We start from the raw sequence: 15,124 nt of genomic DNA on the forward strand, positions 1-15,124 counted from the left end.
CGTCCTCTTGTTCTTGTGCTCCGAAGCTGCACCTCCTCGCTACCCGTGAGCTCGGGACAGAACGAAGAGCCAATTTTGAGCGTTTTGATCTTTTTCTTTGTCTTCTAGATACTTCGTCGGAGAAATGCCAAAGAAAGTCGCAAAGAGAATGACGACCGACATGGCTCGCCCTTTTTCCCGCTCAATTGCCCAAGCGATGGTTGGCCTAAAGGAGGGTCATCATCGCACGAGGTTATCGGCTGAGGTCCGCCAGGACATGCGGATTTGGTTAGCATTTTTGGCGGACTTCAATGGCCGAGTCGTCTGGAACAAGCCAGCCGTGTCCTCAGAAGAGCTGGGGCTATGGACAGATTCAGCAGGAAGCATAGGCTTTGGCGCCATCTTCGGCACAAAGTGGTCTGCTCAAAGGTGGCCCCTATGGTGGCACGAGAAGGGGCTAACGAGTAATATTGCTTTCCTCGAACTATTTCCCATTCTGGTGGCCCTGAGAACCTGGCCAGAAGGGTTCAGAGATCATTCTGTCGTGTTCTGGTCCGACAATATGACCGTGGTAGAATGCATCAATAGTCAGGCAGCCCATTGTAAATTGATTTTGAGGCTGCTCAAAGAAATTGTCCTACTGTGTATGCAACTGAACGTGGTATTCAGAGCAAAACATGTCCCAGGGGTGATGAATCAGGCTGCTGATGCACATGCAGGCTTTCTCGGGTTTCCTTCCTTCAGCGGACCCGGAGCCGGCACCCTTCCCCGAAGCTCTCTGGTCTCTCGGTGCCCCGAACTTCGTCACCTCGTGGGAGAGAGTCTAGCACCCAGGACAAGGAAGGCATATGACGGGGCGTTCCAGGCCTATTTAGCCTTTTTGGGGGCAGAGAGAGGGGGACTTTGGGGTCAGGAAGAGTGGGTTGTACTTTTTCTGATGTCCTTACGTAGGGCTGGGAAATCGGTGGCTACGGCCCAAGGGCATCGTGCCGCCATTTCTTTTGTTGCCAGGGCCCATGGCATCCTGGACCCAACAGCGTCTTTTACAGTACAGAAAGCGCTGCGTGGGTGGCAACGCCTAGAGGGTCGCAGCGTAGACGTAAGACGACCGATAGGTTTAGACAGGTTGTCCCAGTTACTGGCCACACTCCCTAACACATGCTCGTCCCCTTTCGAGACCTGTTTGTTCCGGACTGCATTTACGCTGGCATTTCACGGGGCTATGAGAGTTAGTGAGCTAGTTGCAAGGAACAAACAGGATGTGACGGGGGGCTTGTGCAGGGAACATGTTCAGATCAGGGGTGATGCGATGATTGTCTCCTTTCTCAGGTCCAAGACTGACCAAGATGGGAGAGGGGACTGCACGATCATTCGCAGGAACCCCGAGTCATCCATGTGTCCGGTACAGTGCTTAGAAGATTACCTAGCACGAAGGGTGGCATCATGGGGGGGGACATTGTTGAGGCATGCAGACGCCACCCCGCTGACGAGGTTTCAGTTTCAGCGGGTGCTTGCAATGGCCATTGCCGCAGCGGGCTTGGACCCGGGTGAATTTGGGACCCATTCCTTTCGAATAGGGGCTGCCACTGAAGCTACAGCCAGGGGTCTTAATGTAGAACAAGTGAAACGTGTGGGGCGCTGGTCCTCCAATTGTTATAAGAGGTATGTGCGATTGCACATGTTGTGAAGCTGTAATCATGTACTCACGCTTCTTGTCTTTTGTTTGTTTTCAGTTGCGCAAGCCTACGCGGCAGGGCGGACTGTGCAGTCGACCCAACACCAGGCCAGCGGTCGCACGTCACCGGCTGTGAGGAAGGAGGTGTGGGTCGTGGGCCACTCATACGTGAGACGGGCCGCAGACGTATTCAAAGCAGGTGACATGATTGACGTACCTGGGGAATACGGGTACAGAGTGTCCTTCTACGGAAGGGGCGGTCTCTGTATTGACCAGTTTCAGGAATTTTTTGAGGGTTTGTTAGAGCGGATGAGGTCACCGCCGTCCATAGTCATAGTGCATTTGGGGGACAATGATTTGGTCACCACCGGTAGACGACTTCTCCTGGAGGCTATGCTTTCCACAGTAAGTTGGTTAGCGAAGAGAGTTCCGGGGTGCATAATTGCGTGGTCTCACATGATCCCACGAAAAGTGTGGCGGGGGGCTATCTCGATCCCTGCTTTGAATCATTCTGTTAGAAAATTGAATAACAAAGTGAGTAGGTTGTTCCGTTCCAAGACATTGCATTCGATCTCGCATAGTTGTATTAATGATGACAGTATGTATCTGGGGGATGGTGTGCATTTGTCGAGGGTGGGGAATGAGTTACTCATAGGTGACTTCTTAGCTTGGTTAAAATCGTTAAAAACATGACCTTTAGGTAGGAGTTTTGTGGGGGGTCCGGATAGCCGGTCAACTATCCGGACCTGTGGCGGTAAGGTCATGATCGGTGAGCACTAATTGGTAGATCCCTATGAGTGGGCGTCACCCAACACGGATGGGAGCGCTCGGGAGAGGTGGCCATTGGCCCCTCAATGGGGAGGCGGTCCCGTCTAAGGGCGGGTCGCCGGAAGTAAAGGAAAGGCGGTCAAGGCCCCTTCCTTTGTAGGAGGGGTTACAGCCCCCTCCTGGGGGAATTTCCCGGGGCCAGTGTCATCTGCGACGGCAGATGCGGTAAGTTGTGTGGGGTGGGGGGAGGTCCACGATACCTTCTAGATACCACACACAAGTCTTCGAACGACCTTTAAATGGCGTCGAGTCTTAAGTGCCCCCGTCAAGTCAAGGGAAATTGTTAGTAGTTGCACTTGAGGTAAGCCTCTGTGCTGTCGCCCCTCCCAAGTGGGAGGGGTAAGTCTGGTTAGGGATCTTGACACCGGTTATGACCTTGCTGTTGGCCCTTAAACGTTAGGATGTACAATTTCAGTGTTTCTAGAGAATGTTTTTGTAGGATGCTAGTTCGGCTAGGAGAACCTCTGTATTAGAGAATATGTTAAGGTTAGCCAAACATCGCAATGTGATAATGAAATTGTACATAACATGAAACGTTTAATGTTTTAATTTTTTGTTTTAATAAATACGGCCGGGAGGGTCACTCCCTCCCACATCCAAAAACTTTAAGAACTGTTTCCGGTTTCCCTCCTTTTGGGGATTGTGTTGAGAGGGGGTGGCGGGTATCTCAGCCATATGGAAAGGGGCGACCACTCGGTCCCCCCGAACGTATGGCGGAGTGCCTCGATCCCCCCGGGAAGCCATTTTTGGGCGGGAGGCGCGTCTCGGCTGGTATGCCCGAAGCGGCGTAGCCGGGGCGCGCCTTTTCCCGCCCTAGAGTGGGCTGGCCTAGACACCGACGTAGCCAGCCCCGCCCTAGGGGCAGGCAGGGGCGGGTTCTCGCCCGCCCTGAAGACGGATAAAAAGAGACGCAAGACCAGAAGACGTCCTCTTGTTCTTGTGCTCCGAAGCTGCACCTCCTCGCTACCCGTGAGCTCGGGACAGAACGAAGAGCCAATTTTGACCCACCCACCAGCCCCTGAGGACAGCAAGTCGTTGTGCAATAAAGTGAATTTTTATAAGTATGTTTTTCCGTTTCGTTTACAGGCTGTGAAAGTATCAGTTTGTTGTTGATCATAATAAAGTATGGTGAATATCGTGTAAGTTGTTACGATTAAAATGATTTGATGTAGTGTTGCATTTTAAGCATATTCTTTCGGTCGTAGCGACCAATGTTTTCTTAGGTTTGAGTAAGAATTGTCGTATTTATTTTTTGGTAGGCGGTAAGGTCATGATCGGTGAGCACTAATTGGTAGATCCCTATGAGTGGGCGTCACCCAACACGGATGGGAGCGCTCGGGAGAGGTGGCCATTGGCCCCTCAATGGGGAGGCGGTCCCGTCTAAGGGCGGGTCGCCGGAAGTAAAGGAAAGGCGGTCAAGGCCCCTTCCTTTGTAGGAGGGGTTACAGCCCCCTCCTGGGGGAATTTCCCGGGGCCAGTGTCATCTGCGACGGCAGATGCGGTAAGTTGTGTGGGGTGGGGGGAGGTCCACGATACCTTCTAGATACCACACACAAGTCTTCGAACGACCTTTAAATGGCGTCGAGTCTTAAGTGCCCCCGTCAAGTCAAGGGAAATTGTTAGTAGTTGCACTTGAGGTAAGCCTCTGTGCTGTCGCCCCTCCCAAGTGGGAGGGGTAAGTCTGGTTAGGGATCTTGACACCGGTTATGACCTTGCTGTTGGCCCTTAAACGTTAGGATGTACAATTTCAGTGTTTCTAGAGAATGTTTTTGTAGGATGCTAGTTCGGCTAGGAGAACCTCTGTATTAGAGAATATGTTAAGGTTAGCCAAACATCGCAATGTGATAATGAAATTGTACATAACATGAAACGTTTAATGTTTTAATTTTTTGTTTTAATAAATACGGCCGGGAGGGTCACTCCCTCCCACATCCAAAAACTTTAAGAACTGTTTCCGGTTTCCCTCCTTTTGGGGATTGTGTTGAGAGGGGGTGGCGGGTATCTCAGCCATAAGAGAGAAAGGATAACCGAAGGAAGGAGAAACTGACAATAGAAGTAATGCAAAATTATAGATGAGGAAATTGGTTTGAGAGGTTGTATGATAAGGGAACCCGTGGCTGCATGAAAGTAAAGTAGATGTGGGTGAATGAATCTGTTTCTTTGTATACATGGTGCAATGAAAAACACAGTCAGCCCCAGGGAGATGAGACTTGGCAATGCCCAGAGAGTTGATTGTATTCTAAGTAAGGAACCAAGTGTAATGCAATGTTAATTTTATTAACTGAGATTGACTCAAATAAGCATCAAAAGACAATCGTCATGTGAATTGTTAAACCCTTATTCTTGGAATCAATTGGTATTCAATTGTGAAGGGTGCTTCTCATTTCCCTTTCACTGCGATCAGTTTTCCAGCACTACCAAGCCAGTAGTGAAATATTAGCATGCATTTGCACTGGGTACTTGTGGTAAATCGTCCAATTTACAGAACACTTTGAAGCCCATATAAAGCAATCAACTAGTGAATTCCAAAAGTGGATTTTGCTTTGAAGGGACTACTTTCAGCACAAATGTGAGATTATTTCAAAGCTACACAACTTTTAATAGGCCCAGTGACATGACAGAAGCCCTAAAACTTAGTAGAAATCGAAGTATTTTGATTTTGGTTACATTTAGGAAACATTCACCAATATTGTTTCCGAACAACACCAACTATAAAGTTGCAGGCCACCTGAACCAGAGATGACACACTGAGTTTAGGATGGCATCTAGGTAAGAAAAGTAAAGAAGTGATTAACAGGATGTAGGCTATCCTATTTTTACAACGGTTGCCTTTGGGAATAGATAGGAACTAAATGCAAGATACAGTAAAACTTTCAGTATTGTAAACACTTATACTAAATGCATAAATCTTTCATTCCATAAAAAATGACAATGTCAATTTGTTGAGCTCTAGTGAAACATATAAATATCTGCAGCGAGGGACTCCTACAAAAGTTATACAGCAGAGTCAGAGGCAAAGATTTCCTGCTAGTGACTTTGAGAAAGGGCTGATCATGGTAGCAGCTTGTCAGGCACCAGATATACACTGCACACTTTGAATGGAAATGATGTCCTTTACGATGCATTTTACATCTCCACTCAATGTAAATAGTATTTTGGAAATACTTGATTATAGTACCCTTGAAATATTTACTAGATTAAATTATTTGTACTCCTTTATAATCCTAGACAATTAATTATGCTATTCCTACTACTGAAATTATTTGACAATCTCCCATAGGTGTCTAACCCAATGAGAGCACCACTACTAGACATGGACTATTAGGAATAATGAAACTCAGCAGACTTCTGGGATTCTGGGTTACAAAGAGACCCTCAAGCTCATCATTACTTCTGCCGAACCAAAGGGCAGTATATTGAGCTGATTGGCTATTCATTGTCTTACTGCCAAACCCATATTAAATGCAGTCCTAGAAGAACAGCTGAGTAAATAATAATATTTCAGATTCTACACACAATCTGTAATTTGTGGGCTCTAATTTCTTGATCTTGCTAACATATAGTTGATGTTCAGCAAGGTAAGTCAAAATATTGAGAGCTCATGTACACCTCATTGCCTTCTTAACCCCTTCCCTGCTGGCCCGATTCCGCCCCCGTGCGGTAAACAAACGAACAGGGGCGGGCCATGACGAACCCCAGCCGTCATCAGCACACGAGCACCGTAGTGCATGACGGCTGGGGTTCGTCACCAGCATGGAAGGGGTTAAAGTCAGCATACCGTCAGATCATGCATATTCCAATCCTTCACCTAAAGAAGGTGAAAGAAAATGTCCCATAAATCATGTGGGGACAGTTTTTGTATAGCAGTACATCACAGTGGTGGATCTTTGGTGGAGGCACCCAAATGAACGTCCTTTGTAAGTAGAATCATTAATCCTCTACATTATTTTCAAGGATATTTATTTAAAACCTTCTGGAGTGTTGCTTTATTTGTCCCTAAATCTATTTGTAATGCTTTAACTGATGGACATCAACGTATCATACATGTGTACATCTGTCTACTTTTGAAGCAAATAAATGGACAATACAGTCAAGTACTAAATTACTATGAATTTCCAATTTTTTATCTTTTGCCAGACGTACTTAATATTTTGTGTTGCTTTGTTTGAGATGACAGAAAAAAAAGCTAGATAATAGTTTAAAAAGGGATTTCCTTTCAAAATGTTCCTCTCTCATAATGGACTTTTCTTTCTGCACATTGTCAGGATTTTCTATCAACATCCTACAGTTGGACCACTTTGTACTGTTTGACTGTGTTTGGATTGTATAACACCATACCCATGTAAATTACAATAATCTTAAAAGTGTTCCTTCCAAAAACACATTATTTAAGATTATTGTAAGACTGTGGGAACGGTGTCAAATTCAGGTCTTTCAAACAGTAGCAGTATTCTGAAGAAAGAAAACTTTCTTATTGTGAGCAGGAGAAATTCAGCAAAGGTGTATGCCTTTGGAAATATGTTAGATCATTTAAAATATAACTGAGAAAAAAAAATAGATTGCACTAGCTCAAGATATTTGTGGATTATTGGATCCATCTGTCAGATAATGTGTTAATAATATTGCAAATCACTATGTATTGTAAACAGCTTTTCAAAATGACAATTATGCAGAGATCTTAAGAGCTGTCTAGAATGTCTCAAAGATGCAGATACCTGAATGAAATGTCAAGGGTTCTATAGTATCATTGATTTTTTTTTGTGAGGAGATGAAGACAATTTCAGAAAATTGAGTTTTATCTGCCTATCATACACTTTTAAATTTATTGAGAACAATTCTTCTCATGCATACATGTACCTGCACCGCTGTATCATTAGGCAATTGTGGCAATGGAGTACTAGCAGTCCTGTATCTAGCCATAACTGCTTCATATACTTCTTACATTTCCCATGTGTGCCTGCTATTCTGCATCACCAGGTGAAGGGGTGCCATCCATCCTTTGTTTTGCTGCAAGTGCTGCTGCAGATAATGTTTACAGTGCTTCTCTGTATCTGTAACAATTCATCAACAGGTGATAAAATAAATCTAAAACTCAATGTACTGTCTTTACTGCCCTTTAAATTGCTGGTTTGTGTACAGCACTGTGGCACTGTGGGTATATCTTTGGTGGAGGAACCCAGCTTAATGTTCTAAGTAAGTAACATAGCCAGCACTGTGCATTATTTCTAAGAGCTACTTTGTTCTTAAACACATTTTCCACTACATGTTTCTATATTTATTGTACCAATGTAAAAAGATCTTGTTTAGTAATGTAGCAATTCATATTCTTGTACAATATATATACATTTGCACATTATCAAAAATTACAATATGTTTTTCTATTTGCAATCTGTAACCGTTATATGATTCTTTTAGGTAGAAAGAAAGGTTAGCCTACAAATAGGAATCCACATTTTCAATCATGTTACCTAGCTCTTTAGATGACTAATACCTTAAACTAAAATTAATAAACAGCAGATTTTAAGAATGTATTTTGAGCCTAAATATGTTGGGGAAAATGTGGTTTTCTTGTTGAATTGTGAAAGAGTATACTCTTAGCATTGATTTTGAAAACAGGTTCTTAAAGTTAGAATATTTTGTGTACCATCAGTCTAATTTTACAGTTATCTAAAAAAATCAACCTGGTGCTGAAAGCCTCATATCTGATCTATTTCACTCTAATTAAAAGGTACTAAATTAACAAATATGGTATTCAATGTTTTTCTCATTGAATTCAGAAATTGGACTACTAGTCTTAAGTTTAACTAAAATAAATCACATTTAACTGTGTGGAGATTGTCCTAAGTCTAGAAATCATTTAATGTCATCCTTATGTCATGTAAACCCTTAGGAAATATGACACCATCCTCTAGAAAGAACACTGTTCTTAAGAAGAACCAGAGTAGGTATGAAAATGGTTAAAAGTATTGGAAGCCAAAAAACTATGTTTGTAGTTCTGTATCTTAAGGACATTGAGATGCATACAGCCATCAATCTTTAATCCAGCTACAAATGCTAAACTGCACTGGCTGGGTTTGTGCACAGTCTTGTGGCACTGTGTGTTTATCTTCGGTGGAGGAACACAGATGAACGTCCTAAGTAAGTTGCAGAATAATATCAACTACTTCCTTAGGAAGCAGGGATTTTATACAAATGTATTGCTTTCTTTATTGTTCTTTGATCATCTCTAGTCTTAAGATATCAACAACAGATTTTGCATCTCAGTATGTGTTGTCTAGTGAAATGATGGGGCAATACAGCATCCTGTAATTTTAATGCTACGGTGTTCCATAATAGTTAGTTGTGGACTAATGTATAGTTATGGATTTCTTCTCTAGGCATATTACATAGCATGTGGAATTAGTGTTTTATGGTAATGCCTTCATGTTTTATCTTTTTATAAGAAATTCGAATAATTCCTTTCAATTGCAAAAAGTAAATAATGAAAACTTTCCTGACGTGAGGTTTTTTACAGTCAGCTCATATTGCTAATCTAGGCTGATTTTCCTTTTTCTGCACAGATCCTCAGTATTGGCAAACCTGTCATGAGAGTCAAAATAAGTTATTCTCATGAAATTGCATATATTTACATTTTTCATAATTTGCACAGGAAATTACATCTTATGTACCTTAATGGGAATGATTTGTGATCAAATGACTCTATATCCCTTGGTTTGTCTCCTGGATTTAACAATCAACCAAATGGTATTGTCTTTTGCAGATTAGTTTCTTCTCTATGCCTCCAATCCCTTCGCTATTTTTAGAGCACTTGGACATAGGATAATTGCTGAGATAAAGCATTTGAAATATACCTGGAGACCTTTGTTTATATTTTCTTGTTTGGATTGTATAACACCATACCCATGTAAATTACAATAATCTTAAAAGTGTTCCTTCCAAAAACACATTATTTAAGATTATTGTAAGACTGTGGGAACGGTGTCAAATTCAGGTCTTTCAAACAGTAGCAGTATTCTGAAGAAAGAAAACTTTCTTATTGTGAGCAGGAGAAATTCAGCAAAGGTGTATGCCTTTGGAAATATGTTAGATCATTTAAAATATAACTGAGAAAAAAAAATAGATTGCACTAGCTCAAGATATTTGTGGATTATTGGATCCATCTGTCAGATAATGTGTTAATAATATTGCAAATCACTATGGGCCCCATTAGGATGGCGGGCGGATTGCCTCCGCCAGGGTAGCGGTGGCCACCGCCACCCTGGCGGAGGCAATCCGCCCGCCATCCTTCCCTGCATTCCCCCCCGCCATATTACGATGGCTGAGGGGACCGCAGCGGTCGGAAACACCGCCCGCCTGTTTTCCGCCCCGGTCGCCTAGCGGCCGGGGCGGAAAGCCTGTAACATGGTGGCGGTGTCTTGTAGACACCGCCCGCCATATTACTATGTGCATTACACAGTGCATTTCCGTGGCGGCAATGCCGCCACGGAAAGGCATGCGGAGACTCCCTGCGGGGGGCCCTTGCGGGCCCCCTGGGAGTCCGTGGCTTGGGGGGTGCACATGGGGGTACCTATGGTACCCCCCCGCATGTCAGAGTGCAACATGGCAGGCACCGCGCGGTGCCTGTCGTGTTGCGCGTTGCCAAGCAAAACGTGCACTTTTACCATTGCGGCGGGCGGAGATTCCTGCTCCGCCCGCCGCAATGGTAGACATACAGGATGCACCCGCCTGTGTGGCGGGCGCATCCTAATACATATGTCGGGACCCCCGCACTGTTAGCGGGCGGTCCTCTTCTCCGTTAGGGTGGCGGGCGGGCAAAGCCCGCCCGCCATCCTAATGGGCCCCTATGTATTGTAAACAGCTTTTCAAAATGACAATTATGCAGAGATCTTAAGAGCTGTCTAGAATGTCTCAAAGATGCAGATACCTGAATGAAATGTCAAGGGTTCTATAGTATCATTGATTTTTTTTTGTGAGGAGATGAAGACAGTTTCAGAAAATTGAGTTTCATCTGCCTATCATACACTTTTAAATTTATTGAGAACAATTCTTCTCATGCATACATGTACCTGCACTGCTGTATCATTAGGCAATTGTGGCAATGGAGTACTAGCAGTCCTGTATCTAGCCATAACTGCTTCATATACTTCTTACATTTCCCATTTGTGCCTGCTATTCTGCATCACCAGGTGAAGGGGTGCCATCCATCCTTTGTTTTGCTGCAGGTGCTGCTGCAGATAATGTTTACAGTGCTTCTCTGTATCTGTAACAATTCATCAACAGGTGATAAAATAAATCTAAAACTCAATGTACTGTCTTTACTGCCCTTTAAATTGCTGGTTTGTGTACAGCACTGTGGCACTGTGGGTATATCTTTGGTGGAGGAACCCAGCTGAATGTTCTAAGTAAGTAACATAGCCAGCACTGTGCATTATTTCTAAGAGCTACTTTGTTCTTAAACACATTTTCCACTACATGTTTCTATATTTATTGTACCAATGTAAAAAGATCTTGTTTAGTAATGTAGCAATTCATATTCTTGTACAATATATATACATTTGCACATTATCAAAAATTACAATATGTTTTTCTATTTGCAATCTGTAACCGTTATATGATTCTTTTAGGTAGAAAGAAAGGTTAGCCTACAAATAGGAATCCACATTTTCAATCATGTTACCTAGCTCTTTAGATGACTAATACCTTAAACTAAAATTAATAAACAGCAGATTTTAAGAATGTATTTTGAGCCTAAATATGTTGGGGAAAATGTGGTTTTCTTGTTGAATTGTGAAAGAGTATACTCTTAGTATTGATTTTGAAAACAGGTTCTTAAAGTTAGAATATTTTGTGTACCATCAGTCTAATATTACAGTTATCTAAAAAAGATCAACCTGGTGCTGAAAGCCTCATATCTGATCTATATCACTCTAATTAAAAGGTACTAAATTAACAAATATGGTATTCAATGTTTTTCTCATTGAATTCAGAAATTGGACTACTAGTCTTAAGTTTAACTAAAATAAATCACATTTAACTGTGTGGAGATTGTCCTAAGTCTAGAAATCATTTAATGTCATCCTTATGTCATGTAAACCCTTAGGAAATATGACACCATCCTCTAGAAAGAACACTGTTCTTAAGAAGAACCAGAGTAGGTATGAAAATGGTTAAAAGTATTGGAAGCCAAAAAACTATGTTTGTAGTTCTCTATCTTAAGGACATTGAGATGCATACAGCCATCAATCTTTAATCCAGCTACAAATGCTAAACTGCACTGGCTGGGTTTGTGCACAGTCTTGTGGCACTGTGTGTTTATCTTCGGTGGAGGAACACAGATGAACGTCCCAAGTAAGTTGCAGAATAATATCAACTACTTCAGGGGTTTTATACAAATGTATTGCTTTCTTTATTGTTCTTTGATCATCTCTAGTCTTAAGATATCAACAACAGATTTTGCATCTCAGTATGTGTTGTCTAGTGAAATGATGGGGCAATACAGCATCCTGTAATTTTAATGCTACGGTGTTCCATAATAGTTAGTTGTGGACTAATGTATAGTTATGGATTTCTTCTCCAGGAATATTACATAGCATGTGGAATTAGTGTTTTATGGTAATGCCTTCATGTTTTATCTTTTTATAAGAAATTCGAATAATTCCTTTCAATTGCAAAAAGTAAATAATGAAAACTTTCCTGAGGTGAGGTTTTTTACAGTCAGCTCATATTGCTAATCTAGGCTGATTTTCCTTTTTCTGCACAGATCCTCAGTATTGGCAAACCTGTCATGAGAGTCAAAATAAGTTATTCTCATGAAATTGCATATATTTACATTTTTCATAATTTGCACAGGAAATTACATCTTATGTACCTTAATGGGAATGATTTGTGATCAAATGACTCTATATCCCTTGGTTTGTCTCCTGGATTTAACAATCAACCAAATGGTATTGTCTTTTGCAGATTAGTTTCTTCTCTATGCCTCCAATCCCTTCGCTATTTTTAGAGCACTTGGACATAGGATAATTGCTGAGATAAAGCATTTGAAATATACCTGGAGACCTTTGTTTATATTTTCTTGTTTATGCTGCCCATTTCCTGTAAATGGATTTTTACTGAACATATGTTGTATTCTCTTTCAATCATCTCTTTTTTTGTAATGAAATAAAGTAACATGGTCTATAATCCCATATTTACCTCGCACCGTAGTGCAATGTCAATAAGACCATTGCACCTACTTTTTTGTGGCTATGGCTATTCAACCACATTTAAAAAATTCATATCTTCTCAGAATTGTTCATTTGTTTCTTCCATTCAATACCTACTAAGACTTTATTCATGCCATGCATTTTCGTTCTTTGACAGAATCTATCTTGAGTTGGTCCAGTTTATGAAGTGAATTTTCCCATTAAAATACAAACAAATGAAGAATCTGTTTAACTAGTGACATTTCGTATATAAGCTGCTGTTTAATGGGCTATTTAATAAATTAAATAAACTATCCAAACAACTAGGATTTGATTTAGAACCCTTCCAAGTACTTTCTATTAATAGAATGTATAATCCAAAAGAAAGAGCTTTCATTGCGACTGTGGTTTGTACCTATCAAATATTTTAAAAGGTGATAGATATCTGATAACATTAGAAAGTACAGATAATATATTATTTGTTTAAGATGATGCAATAAATCACTGAATTGACTTCAAATTTTCAGCTCTAAAAGTTTTAAAGTATTCATTGACTCCACTTTTCATCTTCTAAGGCGGATGAAATATGTAAAAACTGACTAGCAAATCATTTTATTGGCGTTGTTGCAATAACAGCAAGATTCAAGCATGTAATGATACAGAACAAACCCTTTTTCATTGTTTTCAATACTGTTACAAATTGCACGTTATTCAAATAAAATGTGAGATGTTTCCTCATTTGTGTTATGTGATAAGGTTATCCTCAGCAGATTACTCAGGTGTTAAGTCAGTTAGCTCCTATTAACTTATTTAATCTGTCATTTATTTCTGTACCAATCTTAATGGTATTCATCTGTAAGAGCAATAGGTTTTCCTTCAGCAGATCCGTTTAAAAATAAAAGTGTATAAGTAAGCTTTTGACAGCACATATACCAAAGTTCAAACACTTTTTAAAGCTCTATGGTTATGTGCTTGGACAATATACCATATACCAGTCTTTTTGTGCAATGACCTTGTGTCAAATAGGATCTTTTAAGCAGCTTTTATTAATATTTCTTAGTAGACCAGAAGTTGTAGCTCTTCAATTGCATTTAAGGTTCTCTGGAAGAGATTGTTCTAATTGTAATTTGGCACTTCAGTATCCTTTTATTTCCCAAAAAAGGAAACACTGTTTGCATTTCTAAATAGGATTGCATCAACAAATTGCAGCAAAATTATATGTTTTAGAAAAGCAACTGGAATTAGGGAAATACGTGTTGGTGCTGGAGACTAAAGTTCCTATACTATTTTCAAAGTACAAATAAACCTGTATTTCAATGGGACTACATTGTAAAGCAATAATCTAAAACGAATGCTGAAGTCAAGTTTTCTCGTCAGATAATTCTTTTAAAAAAATATGTTTTCCATGCTTTATCACATATGTCTGAATATGTCACTTTATTGTTTGGTTTAAAAGCCATTTAATAGAAGTTGCAAACAATGTTTCCCGGGCAATTGAATTTGACAAAGGATGATTAACCAAAAAATAACAAAATATTTTTTTTAAATGATTCCTATTTTCTCATACTTTTCCTAATTTTCTTGCAGCCGGTGAGACACAGGCTCCTACTCTGAGCATATTCCCACCCTCTCTGGAGGAGGTAGAGAAAAACAAGGCCACTGTGGTGTGTCTTCTCCAAGACTTCTATCCGGCCTCTCTGGATGTGACATGGAAAGTCGATGGTCAAATATTTACCAATGGAGTAGAGAAAAGCAGAGCTACCAAACAGAGTGAAAATAACCTGTTCATGGCCAGCAGTTATCTGTCTCTGCCCCCCATGGACTGGAGTGCAGAAAAGACAGTCACCTGTCAGGTCACCCACCAGGGAAAGACCTTTGAGAAATCTGTCAAGAAATCAGAATGTGTTTAATATTCAACGCCAGCTTTTTCCCTGTGGAACGTTGAAATCATCTCCTTATAACGGTTCGGTGATATATAATTTTAACACCCATCATTTTATGGTAAATAAACTGCGGCTTCCATGAGAAGAAGTACATTAAATTCTGGTATCAATGTGAGTGATTACAAAATAGTCTCTCCAGTTACTTTTGTTCCTCAATCTTATTTAACATTTAACCTGTAATGTCTCCTTTTCATCACGTAATTCAATCATTTAAACCTTAATGTACCACCAATGGGAAACTGCTGATCTATTCTGTGGCTCCTTAATTGTCTTTTGTATTGTCAATAAAATTTGTTTTTTTCATCACACAATATTTTGAAAATCTATTTCTTTGTATTTTGTTGCTAATTTCTTGAATATGCCTTAATATCAGTCAGTTAATACTGAAAAGATATGTCAATGGTTCTCCCTTGAAAATGTTTGCGAAATTCAGAAAATCATAATAAAAAGTGTTGCCCTTAGTTACCTCTGATGCCTTCCTTCTTCAGACCTGAAAATAAGACCTTACCTGTCTA

At 40.8% G+C, this 15,124-nt stretch overlaps 1 long non-coding RNA gene across 1 annotated transcript; it reads left to right on the forward strand.

Annotated features, from left to right (window-relative positions):
- Window positions 1-10,816: 10,816 nt before the first annotated feature.
- On the forward strand, window positions 10,817-14,920 carry LOC147678974 (uncharacterized). Its single transcript, XR_015300864.1, has 2 exons — window positions 10,817-10,884; window positions 14,254-14,920. It is a non-coding gene; the product is annotated as an uncharacterized LOC147678974 (long non-coding RNA).
- The last annotated feature ends 204 nt before the right edge of the window (window positions 14,921-15,124 follow it).

This window comes from Lissotriton vulgaris, chromosome 11 (genome assembly GCF_964263255.1).
Source record: "Lissotriton vulgaris chromosome 11, aLisVul1.2, whole genome shotgun sequence".
NCBI classification, from domain to species: domain Eukaryota; kingdom Metazoa; phylum Chordata; class Amphibia; order Caudata; family Salamandridae; genus Lissotriton; species Lissotriton vulgaris.